This window comes from Gekko japonicus, unplaced genomic scaffold (assembly GCF_001447785.1).
Source record: "Gekko japonicus isolate JY-2015 unplaced genomic scaffold, Gekko_japonicus_V1.1 scaffold7, whole genome shotgun sequence".
NCBI lineage: Eukaryota > Metazoa > Chordata > Lepidosauria > Squamata > Gekkonidae > Gekko > Gekko japonicus.
In genome coordinates, this window is record NW_015159711.1 from 2,886,918 (window position 1) to 2,899,251 (window position 12,334).

A 12,334-nucleotide genomic window follows, 5' to 3' on the forward strand; every position below is an offset into this window, starting at 1 on the left:
GGAAAGTGTTCCAACCCTTTTATCATTCTAGTTGCCCTTTTCTGCCTTTTTCCCAATGCGGTAATATCCTTTCTGAGGTGTGGTGACCAGAATTGCACACAGTATTCCAAGTGAGATTGCACCATCAATTTATACAGGGGCATTATGATACTGGCTGATTTGTTCCCAGTTCCCTTCCTAATAATCCCCAGCATAGCGTTGGCTTTTTTTATTGCAGTCACACACTGTCTCAACATTTTCAGTGAGTTATGTATTATGACTCCAAGATCTCTCTCTTGGTCAGTCTCTGCCAGTTTGGACCACATCAACGTGTATTTATAGTTAAGATTTTTGGCCCCCATGTGCATCACTTTGCACTTGGCCACACTGAACCCCATTTTCTACACTGTCGCCTACTCACCCATACTCAACAGATCCCTTTGGAGTGCCTCACAATCCACCCTAGTTCTCACCACCTTGAACAATTTAGTGTCATCCACAAATTTAGCCACTTCACTGCTTACTCCCAGCTCCAAATCATTAACAAACAAGTTAAAAAGCAATGGACCGAGTACTGAGCCCTGTGGTACACCACTGCTCACCACCCTTCACTGTGAAAATTGCCCATTTATACTCACTCTCTGTTTTCTATTAATTAGCCAGTTTTTGATCCACAAAAGGACTTGTCCTTTTATCCTGTGACTATTGAGCTTACTTAGGAGCCTTTGATGAGGAACTTTATCAAAAGCTTTCTGGAAGTCAAGGTAAACAACATCTATTGGGTCCCCCTTGTCACCCCCTCAAAGAACACTAACAGGTTAGTGAGAGAAGATCTTCCCTTACAGAACCCATGCTGAGTCTGCCTCAATAGTTTGTTCATCTATGTGCCTACTAATTCTCTCCTTAATAATGGTTTTCACCAACTTACCTGGTATTGACTTCAGACTGACTGGCCTGCTCCTCTCTCATCACCTCAACCTGACTCACCCACAAAGTTTCTTCATAATTCCTTTTACCAAGTAAGCATTGCCTGCCTTTTAACTTTCTAGATGTAGTGTTTACATAGTGTGTACTACTACTACTACTACTACTAGTAGTAGTAGTAGTAGTAGTAGTGTTGTTGCTGCTGCTTTTATTGCAGGATCTCAGGAGCTAGACATGGGCATGTATATATTTAGGCTGCATATAAATATTTTAAAAATTAAAATCTGGTAAGCCATTTATTAATGTACCTTCTTAAAGTTGCTTTCTAAATGTTGTTAACTTGAACATATGGTAAGAAAGAACTAGCCTTATACAAAGTCAGGCAGTTGGTCCACCAATCTCCATTTACTACCTTAAAACAAATCAAAACTGGATATACTTTTGCCTTTTGAACTACAAAGTTCTACAATATCTCATTTTATTTCAAAAGTAAATAGATTTCCACCTGGCTCTCTCTATGTGAAACGAGGCTAAAGATCAGGACAAAGTTAGATGTACTGATAACTACTGAGAACAATTGCCTGCCTCTGTATAGCAAACTTGGACTTCCTTGGCGGTCTCCCATCCAAGTACTAACCTAGGGCCGACCTTGCCTAGCTGCCAAGACTGGACTAGTGTGGGCCATCCAGGTCAGGGCAAAGCAAAAGACTAGGTTTTAATTCAGCATATTGGATGGAGAGGCATATGTAATTCTAACATGGGTGTTTGTATCACATACAAATTTCATTTTAAATGAGGGGGATTTTAAACTCCTGATTAAAATTTTTGTTTTGGGTTTACTTTTACTGATTTTTCTCCATCCTGTACAACACTTCACTGATATCTGAAAAGTTATGGAACCTGTGCTACTGGTTTTGATCACATTGGCAGAGTTCCACCTTGTAAAGCTGCTGCTGCCCAGCAGGGGTGGTGGGGGAAGCAAGCACCATAAAGCTCGGTGAACATTGCAAGTGCTGAAGCCCTGAGGTTTACCTATGCTAAGAAAAACTAGTATCTGTCTGTCTTGCTCATCAATTTATTTGTGCCATTGGGAACAGAATGACCACCTGCAACTGTACCCAAAATAGTGAAGCAGGTGCAAAGTATGCTTTTTGGTACAATTTGTACTTCAGCTCCAGAAAACAAAGACGCAATCAGCTAAAGGCCAACAGGACTAGACTCCAGAGGCCATAAGGACCCAAAGATGAATGCAACAAGCAGCTCCTCGGCCTTAGACAAATTTCCCATGCCTGTTTTCAAACCAAAGAAAGCAACCCTTGGGAAAATCTGCATAAAAGCCCCTCCAGCCATTCAGAGAATTAAAACCATGCCCTGTGTATTACAGCTACTGAGAAACAGCTGGACAACAACTTCTCTAAAACCCTGTGTTATAAACAGTCTGTTGGCAATCAGTCTTTCCCAGGTTTCAAGGGAAGAGAAACATAAACCATTAAACATTTTAATAAGCAAAGCAACACACACTGATGACACCTATTTGTCATATACTTTCCTCCCCCCCCCCCCCCAACAGAGTCTGTGAACAAGCTAAGCCAGTTTTCAATCATGGCATAAGAAGAGTAGGCTATAAGAGACACCACACCTCAGTGTTCATGGTTTTTCAGCAACTTCCTATATTCCTTTGAGCAGTATGCAAAGTTAGATTTAACCCTAAATTCTTAAACAGGTTAGGCCCAACACAAAGAAGACTGCTGTCAGCCACATGTTTTCTTAAAGCATGTGGTTACTTGGCCCTGAACCTTGTGATGATGCCATACAAAAACAGCTAGATTCAAGTCCAGTAGCCTGTTAGAGACCAACAAGATGGGGGGGGGGGGGGGGGGGGGTAATTCCTGCCAATTCCCTCTTCCGGGTGCAGACCCCCAACTTGCCTCTCGTGCTCTGCAGACGAACATGGCTACCCTCTGAAATTATATAAAAACGGAAATCCCTAGGAAGCCTGGAGTTAGTGTTGGAGAAAAAAAATAACTTCCTGAAGTTCCTTTGGAATCACATTCTCTACAAATGCAACAGTGTGTCCATTTTTCTTCATCTAACTTGCTTGTGAGACCACAACCAACAGCACCTGATGTATTTACTCTGCTCAGACTTCAACTAAAAACATTTACTTGGATACAAGTTCCACTGATTTTCATTCAGATTAAGACAAAACGGATACCACATAAAGCCCACTTCAAAACACTGCCATTCACACGTAGCACACTTTGCAATGCACACTACTGTGGAACATTTTCCATATGAGCACTTGTGCTGGGAGGTATAACCTTTTTTGGTTCAAGCTCAATTTAATTCCATAGTGTTTGGGATGCTCTCACTGGTCACATTCAGATGTCATGGGAAAGGCAGAAACACTCTTTGTTCTTGTACTTACATGTTTCCTCGTGTATGGGGCATGGCTGAAGCCCTCCTAGTTTAGGAAGTCTTGAACCCAACTCAAAGTTCGCAAGACCCCTGAACACAGGCACCCTGTTTCCTCCCCACAAACTGGGCTTCTAAACTGTTACTGAAAAGAGTTTCAGATTCCCATTTTGTGGATACGGAACAAACTCCTGTTTGTCCAGGCAAACTGGTCTCTGATTCGAGACTTCCAAAACCAAGAAGCTCTTACTCCCTGTGCAAGGGAAGGCAAGAAGGGGCATGTAGTCATTAAACAAGCTGCGTTCATACCCCTCACAATGATTTCTTATGACATCTGAACAGGGCCAGAATTTCTCTCCATTTCCAACAGAATAAGTTACATACCAGACATTCTTGTTCCATTATTTCTTTATATAAGAAACTAACACCACTGTAATCCTACCACAGTAATAGAAGTTTTTCCAAATTTTAACCTGTTCCAACTTGACCATATCTCAGCTAAATATCTAAATTGAAAGTATTGGTAAAAGCTACCTTCTTTCCCCTTGCCCTAAGGCCAACTTTTCTGTCTTGTGTATTTCTTGACAAGATGTACATTGACTATAAGATAGAAGGAAAAGCCCCACTGTAATGATTCCTTGTTTTTGGTGTGTGTTTGTCTCTTTAAAAGTTTGGTTGCATGGCTGTGGTAAGTAGACTAGAGTGGTTGAGAGAAGCAAGTGTGGTATGATTGGTGGTTGACAAAGAGGGGGAGGGGTTTTGAAAGTGAAAATGAGTGGATGAGTATGTATGTCAGTCAGGAGTGACAGTTAGATGTTGACAGTTGATGTGGGGTGAGACAGTTAGTTCTGTGTGTGAGAGAAGTGAGAAGCAGTCCTGTGTGGAATGAGTTAGTTCAGTGAGAAACAGAAGGAAGGCTGATAGAATAGGAAAAATTAAATGAAAGTAATTAAAGACAAGTTATAGGAAAGGCTGTATGTCCTAGAGAGAAACAGTGAACATATATGACCTTGAGTTAAAGTGTTACAAAGTTACCTGAAAGTTCCCTGTCAGTAAGGGAGCAGATTGTGTGTGATACACCAAGCAATTGTTCATTATTTACACATTAATAGTTACATTGTTCTTCTACCCTTTTATTTATGAATTATTTCAATAAATCCTCTTTTATTCAAGTATACCAGATCTGAAAGAAATACTTCCTCAGGACCACATAGTTCCTTGTAAGCCTTGAACTCGGTCTACCTAACCAGTAAGAGCAGAAGTAAAAGTATAAAGGTTTGGAAATCCTTAAAATTTCCTGGTGTTCTACCCAGTAGAACAAAATAAAAGGAACACTTTTAAAGTTAAACTAGTCCTCCTCTATAAGGAGGACGTCACACCCACAATGGCACCCTAAATGATAACTAGTTTACTAAAGCATGCGTTTTCATGGACTGACACCCTACTTCACCAGATGCATTCTAGTTTCTAATACATCTGATGAAACAGGAGGCTCTCATTCAGTTAATTAATTCTTAGGAAACACAGAGCTTCTCATATGCTTGCTGCTGTAGTTTAAAGTAAAGGTAAAGGTTCCCTTGCTCGAAAGCCAGTTGAATCCGACTCTCAGGGTAGTTTAAAGGCACAGCTAAAATGAAGAATAAGTCATTCATATGAGAAAGTTAACAAGTTGTCAGATAAACTAATATAGTAAAGCTTTGCTATGGTCTAGTCAAGGTTGGACTTGGAAAAAAATATACCTATATGCTCGTTAAGCAAATATTTTAAATATCATTGCTCATTGTCATCATCACCTTGCAAATGTAAAGTTTCAAAGGAAACTCATCACTGACACTTTGGATAATAGAATTTGAGAGTGTATCTCGTAGAACCGTACAGAAGAACCTTTATTACAGTCACAGTCCAGCAAATACATTAGCAACTGAAACTCTCACATTGCACATTAAAGTAGAAAGTCTGCATACCTGAAGAACTCAGAATACAATGCCCAACTGAAATCTAATTTCTTGCAGTCAGTTCTCATTCTTTAGAGAATGAAGGGTTTATTAATGTGCTGGGTTTCTCTGTCAGATTATTTGAACCCCCAGGAGTTGTTTCTCCACCCAACCTGAAAGCTCTCTCAGTATTTACTGTGATCTAAGCTGAGCAGTCACCTTTGGTTCTTGTAAATGTGACATGAATGTTCAAAAGAAAAGGGAGGCTATTCTCAATGCTAACCAAATTATTATCACCACGGAGCTATAGACTGTTCCGAGAAGCAAGTGTCTTGTTAGCTACCTTACAACACATCTTAATGTTGTCTAAATAAAACCTTCAAGCAATTTATTCTGTTCTCACATTGTAGGTAACAATGTGACAAGCCTTTTTCTTACATGTTCACTCCAATCTGCGACACCCTAAAGGTAAAGGTTCCCTTGCTTGAAAGCCAGTCGAATCCGACTCTAGGGTTGCGGTGCTCATCTCCGTTTCAAAGCCGAAGAGCCAGCGCTGTCCGAAGATGTTTCGGTGGTTCATGTGGCCGGCATGACTAAACACCAAGGCACATGGAACGCTGTTACCTTCCCACTGAAGTGGTACCTATTTATCTATTGCGACACTCTACCTAAGACTAAATAGGACTGCGCTATGGCCACCACTATCACCACAGACAGAGCACTCAGAAGAGTATGGACAGTGGAAGGAAATGGGTGGTTTGCTTGGGTAACCCAATCTAGCTCTTCTCTCACACTCTGCCCCCTCCTCTGGCTGCCTTTGCACACAGACTCCAGGGCAGAACAGTTATATATGTAAAGGCGTGCTAAGCAAGCCATGGTCAGCACTACAGAAGCAGCCTTGAATGAATTTATATGGGACTGCAAGTTCTGGCACACTGTTGTTTCCAGGTTTGGCTTTAATTCTACTATTATTTTTAAATTTACAGTTTTGCAATCTAAAAAAAAAAGACCAAAGAAACACCCTTGACACCTGCCTGTGAGGACACCTGCTCCTCTAAGACAGATGCCATTTGACATGAGTTAACTCCGGCTTCTTCTTCAAAATGGATTCCCAGAACTTGCATCTGTTCCCTGAATGGCTACAGAGCTGCCCACCTCAGACCTAATCTTGGTAAGGCTCTTGACCCAGATATGATCCTGCTGAGCCCCCCACCTCATATCTGATCTTTCCTTTCGTCTACCTGTTCCCCAACCTGCTACTGATGAATCTACAAAACAACCGGTGATAGTCAGTGGTTTAAGTAATGCTAATATATGACAGCTTGAAGCCGTATCTTTGATATGATGTAGCATGTAATTAATTTCTCTGGTAGCTTATCCTGTTTTGTTTCCCTTCTGCATTTGGCAGCTTTTTTTCCCGGTGGCTTCATTGCCTTTGTTGGAAGGTAGCAGGGGTGGCTGCTTGCTGGGTTTTCTGTTTGTTTTTCCCTTTCCTTCTCTTTTGTAAGTTGCCTGGCTTGGAGCTGGAGCTCCAGACGACCTACCGAGCGCACGGCTAGGCCTCTCGGATAGGAGCCACACAATAAAAGAATTTGCACAGCCTATCAGAGCGAGCAGAGGCGTGACCTAACCACTGCCTGGATGACTCCCCCCCACACACACACTGAAGGAGAACAGGAAGGGAATATTTCCAGGTATCTAGAATTAAAGCATTCCAGAACTTGGGAACTGGAGTACACAAGGAGGACCCCAATCAAAGGGCAAATCAGCACAATCATAGTGGAATGAGAGAGAGTGGAAAGCCAAGTCAGATTATAAGGGTGGGATAGCAGCAACAAAGACTGCTGGATTTTCTTCAGAGCTAAACAACAACATATACAAATTGCGTGAACAAAGCTACATCCGATGGCTATGTGATGCTTATTAGTGATACAAACAGACCACACTTGAAAAAGATGTATTTACGGTCTACGATAGTTTGTTTCAAATTCTTTTATCCTACAGAATAAGCAGCAGAGTGACAGTTTCAAAGTTAAATAGTACAAAGTCATTAACCACAGCAGCAAACAACAAAAGTATGAATAAAACCAAGGAAGACCAATATGTTCAAAACTCTGGGATGTAACCTGACCTATTCGTTAATTTCAGTGTAATTTCTGAAGTATGATGTTGCTGCCTGGAGTATGTCATTAGAGGGGGAAAAACTGAACATACTTTTTGGGCCCTGTCAACGTCCTTTCCATCTTCCTTAGTGCTACTGCAAAGGTAAGCTGCCACCCGGTCTTCACCACCCTAGGGCAGCGGTTTGAAACCTATGATCCAGGGAAGGTGGTTATTTTGAGGTTCCCCGATATAACCCATGGCATTCCACCACACTTCACGCAAGATACAGAACCAACTTCGGGCCTAGAGATGTGAATAGTTTGTGTGCTCTCAGCCCATCTGCAAGAGAGAAAATACTGCCATCCATCTCATTTGTGTGTGTGTTAAGCGCTGTCAAGTCATTTCTGACTTATGGCGACCTTATAAATTTATGACCTCCAAAACATTCTATTGTTCTATAGGCTTACTTGGGTATTGCAGGCTGAAGGCTGTGGCTTCCTTGACCGAATCAATCCATCTCATGTTGGGTATTCCTCTTTTCCTGCTGCCTTCAGCTTTCCCTAGCATTATTATCTTTTCCAGTGACTCGTTTTCTCATAATGTGACCGAAGCACAATAGCCTCAGTTCAGTCATTTTAGCTTGTAGGGAGAGTTTAGGCTAAAAATGTTACACAATTAAAGTTTTAACAGTAGTAGGTCTCCAATTTTTTAAAAACAGCTCGGCTTCAGAAATTCTGGCAGGTAAGCAAGGATACCTAACAAATGATTCTACACTGTGAGAAAACACCACCTGCTGAGAGATTTCTTTGCGAGGGAGGGCTTTCAATGAGAGCAAAACAAGCTAGCCCCATAATGCAGGTCTTTTATTAGCAACATCTGCAATTGATAATCCTAAACTTAGCCTTTCCAAAAATCAGCTAATAAGGAAGGCATTACGTAGGAGCTTCACCTGAGCTGCCCAATAATCTGTCAGCCTTACTGACATCACCAGTTTTCCAAAACATATCACAAACAATTTGCAAGCAGTACAGGGACAATGTATGGCGACTGTCACCTATAAGAAATATACTTCATAATCATGTGCAGTCTGAAGCACTGGAGTGGGCAAACAGTGCCCCTATACTATCCTTCCCTTGTAACAACGGCTGAGGATCAATGAGTTTGCAGCATTTGATGTGAGAGACGTCAGTATGGAAAGGAAAGGGTACATCGTCAAAGCACCTACTATGAAATGCTCATTTTCTACCAGGGCTGTTTTCTGGCTGTTCTGAACAAAAGCTCTAACTGCTGTAATCCGGTAAATCACCTCAGTCTGCACAAGCCCAACTTCAGGCTGCAATCTGCACTGTGGCAAAGGAACCCACCCTGGTCTTTCCATACCCAAATACAGCCATACCTTTTGAAGACAGGTTTTGTAACAGCAGGATGCAGCATAGCCTGGTTCTGAGATTAACACACAGAAAGAACAAACCCGCCAAATGCAGAGCACAGAAGAAAGAGTTTTCCTGCTTAGGGCAGTTCTAGCTATTAGTTCCACATGAAGAGATGCAGAAGGCATCTCTGGCAGGTTGAAGCGATTCTTACAGTCAAAGAGGTGGGGAGAGGAGACAGAGAGAAGGAATAACCTGGAGGGGAAAAAAAAGAAACTTACCTCTACCTTTCCAGAGGTGAAAGATAATTCATGAGGGAATTAAAAAAAATCTTCAGACTCTTCAGTAAAGTAAATAAGCAGAGCAGACGAATCCTAGAAATTCAGCAAACATGCACATCAATCTTCGATGAGCTCCTGTCAGATTAATTTCCCCTGGGGGGGGGGGAGGGGCTCAGCGTCAATTGTTGAATTCTAGAAAGGAAAAAGGTATAAGTTTCCCAATTAGCTCAATGACCTAAGATTTATATTCCAGTTTCAGCATTGCTTCTGTTAGCCAATTATAGATAAAACTGTGGTATCATGAGTTAAAAGTGCAGCTTCCATGCTGTGATATAGCATGTGGATCAAAAGTGCGGCTTTAGTGCTTCTGATTCCAGCAGTGTAGTCTGGACTGGCCCCTGCTTTACAGACCAACACTAAATATACCAAAAAGGACCGTGGTGTTCCATAGCTAGTATAGAAAAGAATACCACCATATTAAGAATACAATACCAAATTATTTATAGTTGTTATCTAACATTCAGTAATCTTTCCAAATATTCTTCTTACAAAGATACACAGTTCTTCAAGGGATAGTACAACACTCCAAAGGTAAGTACAAAGGTTGCTGAAGTTTCATATTATTCTTGTTCTTTTCTTCTAGATTGCTGAAGAGATCCTCCAGCTCTAGCAACCAAATGTGGTACGGGTGTGGGCGTGTTTTTGCAAACTTCCTCAAATTCGCATACAATGTGGAAATGTCACATGGAACCCAAGCCTTTATATGTTATTTCCTGACACTGATTTGATCTCCACAGAATAAACTCTTACGAAAATAAAGGCAACTTTCTGCTTCATTACAAAATGACAAAAAGAGACTTCATCGACTTTTGCACTTACCTTTGGAGTGTTGTACTATCCCTTTAAGAATTGTGTATCTTTGTAAGAATAGTATTTGGAAAGGTTATTGAATGTTAGATAACCACTATAAATATTTGGTATTTTATTCATAACATGGTGGCATTCTTTTGTATACTAGTTACAGACCAACACAGCACACAGACCTCTTCTCATGATGCCAGAAAGGTCTCTTGTGAGGGAAACTCCACTGTTACAGGAAGAGATGTAGGATCCAGCCCTGCGTGTTCTACACAATGAGCAATTTGGGTTACACATAAGGCTGTCTGATGGGGGGGATAATATTTCAGTAAGATAATATTGCAACTGTATTCTGCAACCAATAAACTCTAAAGCCACCTGCTATTTCAAGGCCAGTGAATCCCACAATACAGTTTGATGACTGGTTGAATTCAGAAAGTTCAAAGTAGGCAAACCTCTCCTACCACCTCCAGATATGTGCAAGCCTTTCAAGTTTTACTTCCAACCAATCAGTACAGGTGAATTCCCAGAAATACCAGTCTCCCACCTTCAGAAAAAAATCTTTCGCAAAGACAGAACCAAGAACAGTATACATTTTTGCTCCATCCATCAATAGTTTGTTAAGAGGCTAATACATTCATAGGAAATTGACTATTAGAAATACTCTGAAGGAGAAAAGACTTGACCCTTAGTGGTAAAAGTCAGAAACTAGAGATTCACGGGTACCAGATAACATATCGCTGTCCACCATATGCTCTCCCAACTCACAAGTAATTAAACCTGAAACAAGCCTAATAGTAGTTTTTTAAACCTCCAACTTTATACTCTCTCCCAGAGTCCATCACTACAAATATTTACTGTTTACTGACAGCATTTGAGGTTCCCTCTAGATTCCTAGAAACGGAATGGTTGCTAACTACATGCTTTTGCTAGACCTCAAGACAACATTCAAGCCACACAAAAACTTAACAATAACAGTCCTCAAATATCTGACTTTCTCCTAACTCTCCTTCTATAAATTTCTACGTAACACTTGATGCTTTCTGTTTCATAAGAGATCAACGAATTTCCCCAGAAATTACCAAGAGGCACACAAAGCTTGGTTCAACTACTATTATTATTTTAAAAAATCTATCCCATCTTTCTACCAAAATAGCTATTAATATGACTTACCGTAAAAAAATATAAGTGTAAAGTAATACAGAATAAACGAGTTAAGAGCAAACACAAGGTCAAGTCCATCAAAAACAGCAACACACTAATAAAAACAGTACAAACAATTAGCAACATAGAATCAGCTGCCTAAAAACATGGCAGATAACTGAATATCCTACAGAATAAAATGGTTTTTACAGATCTCTGGAAGGTCAAAACCAAAGAGGCAAGAGAGGACACCTGGGGCAGAGATTTATGAGGTCTGAGGTCCCACTCCACAAGCAAAAGTGCCTTGGCTCGCGTGTCCAATCTCACACACACACCACCAAAAGTTACAGCTGAATACAAATAAAGAATTAAGGGTTGGACACAGCCATCTATGAATGCAAGGACTGCAGATCTTCCCCATACTCCCTTTCCACCAGCAATCCTTTTTTGACACCAGAGAAGTTTATTCTTGGGGCTGCAGGACCCTTGTGAACTAATGGCTATGTGGGTTGGGAGGCTACAGTGTGAAACAGGGATTCACCACCTCCCTCTTCCATCAGCAGAACTGCACCAAGAAAGAGGCAGAAAGGGAAATTCCATCCCTCCCTATTCACAGGCATTCTCCAGGCCCCAGGAACTGATTTCCCCAGGATTGGGAAAGGAATTCAGGAAAGATATGTGACTATACCAGCCATCTGCTGACATCCAACCTCAACTGATTCCAAAGTCACCATTCCCCAGCATGAGAGGAATCGAGAGGGACCTCCAGCTACAAAAAGAGAATCCAGTGTAAAATGACTGAATTAGAGTGCATCAAGAGGTTTGACAATCTCCTCCTCCACCCCACCCCCACCCCGTGCTCCCCACTGAACAAGTGTTTGGGATTTCTTAGTCATTATGCATCTAACCTATATTAACAAAACAGGGACTCCCCATACATTATAACTGTTAACTTGCCCAGCAAAACGACCATTGGTTACGCACCGTGAAGGGTCCTTCTCCTCTGAGGCTTGGAGGACATCTTGTGATCTTGTGGGCGATTCCCATCCATCACTTAGGGAGGCAGGACTAATTTCAATTACTTCCTGCTTCCTGTAGTGGGAGTCACCCTAGGTTCAGTTCTGGTGCTCCAAAAGCAATACACTAACTTAACCACTGTAAAAAAGAGAACTTGAACATCAACAACAAGAGTATAGCCAAATCACAAACACTGGAACAGGAAGAAAAAGGTGAGTCCTCTCTCTCATGTAATCTTATTATTATTTTTAAATAGAGTGTGAAAGAACAGCATAGTAGATAGAGGAAATGACGACCCGGGAGGGCCAAG

At 41.2% G+C, this 12,334-nt stretch overlaps 1 protein-coding gene across 2 annotated transcripts in view; it reads right to left on the reverse strand.

Annotated features, from left to right (window-relative positions):
* Positions 1-9,142, reverse strand: part of NCOA1 (nuclear receptor coactivator 1) — a 250,618-nt gene extending 241,476 nt beyond the window's left edge. For both annotated transcript variants that reach the window (XM_015405923.1, XM_015406219.1), the window contains exon 1: positions 9,007-9,142. The gene's annotated coding sequence lies outside the window, so the exon portion shown is untranslated. The remainder of the gene's footprint in view (positions 1-9,006) is intronic.
* Positions 9,143-12,334: the final 3,192 nt, after the last annotated feature.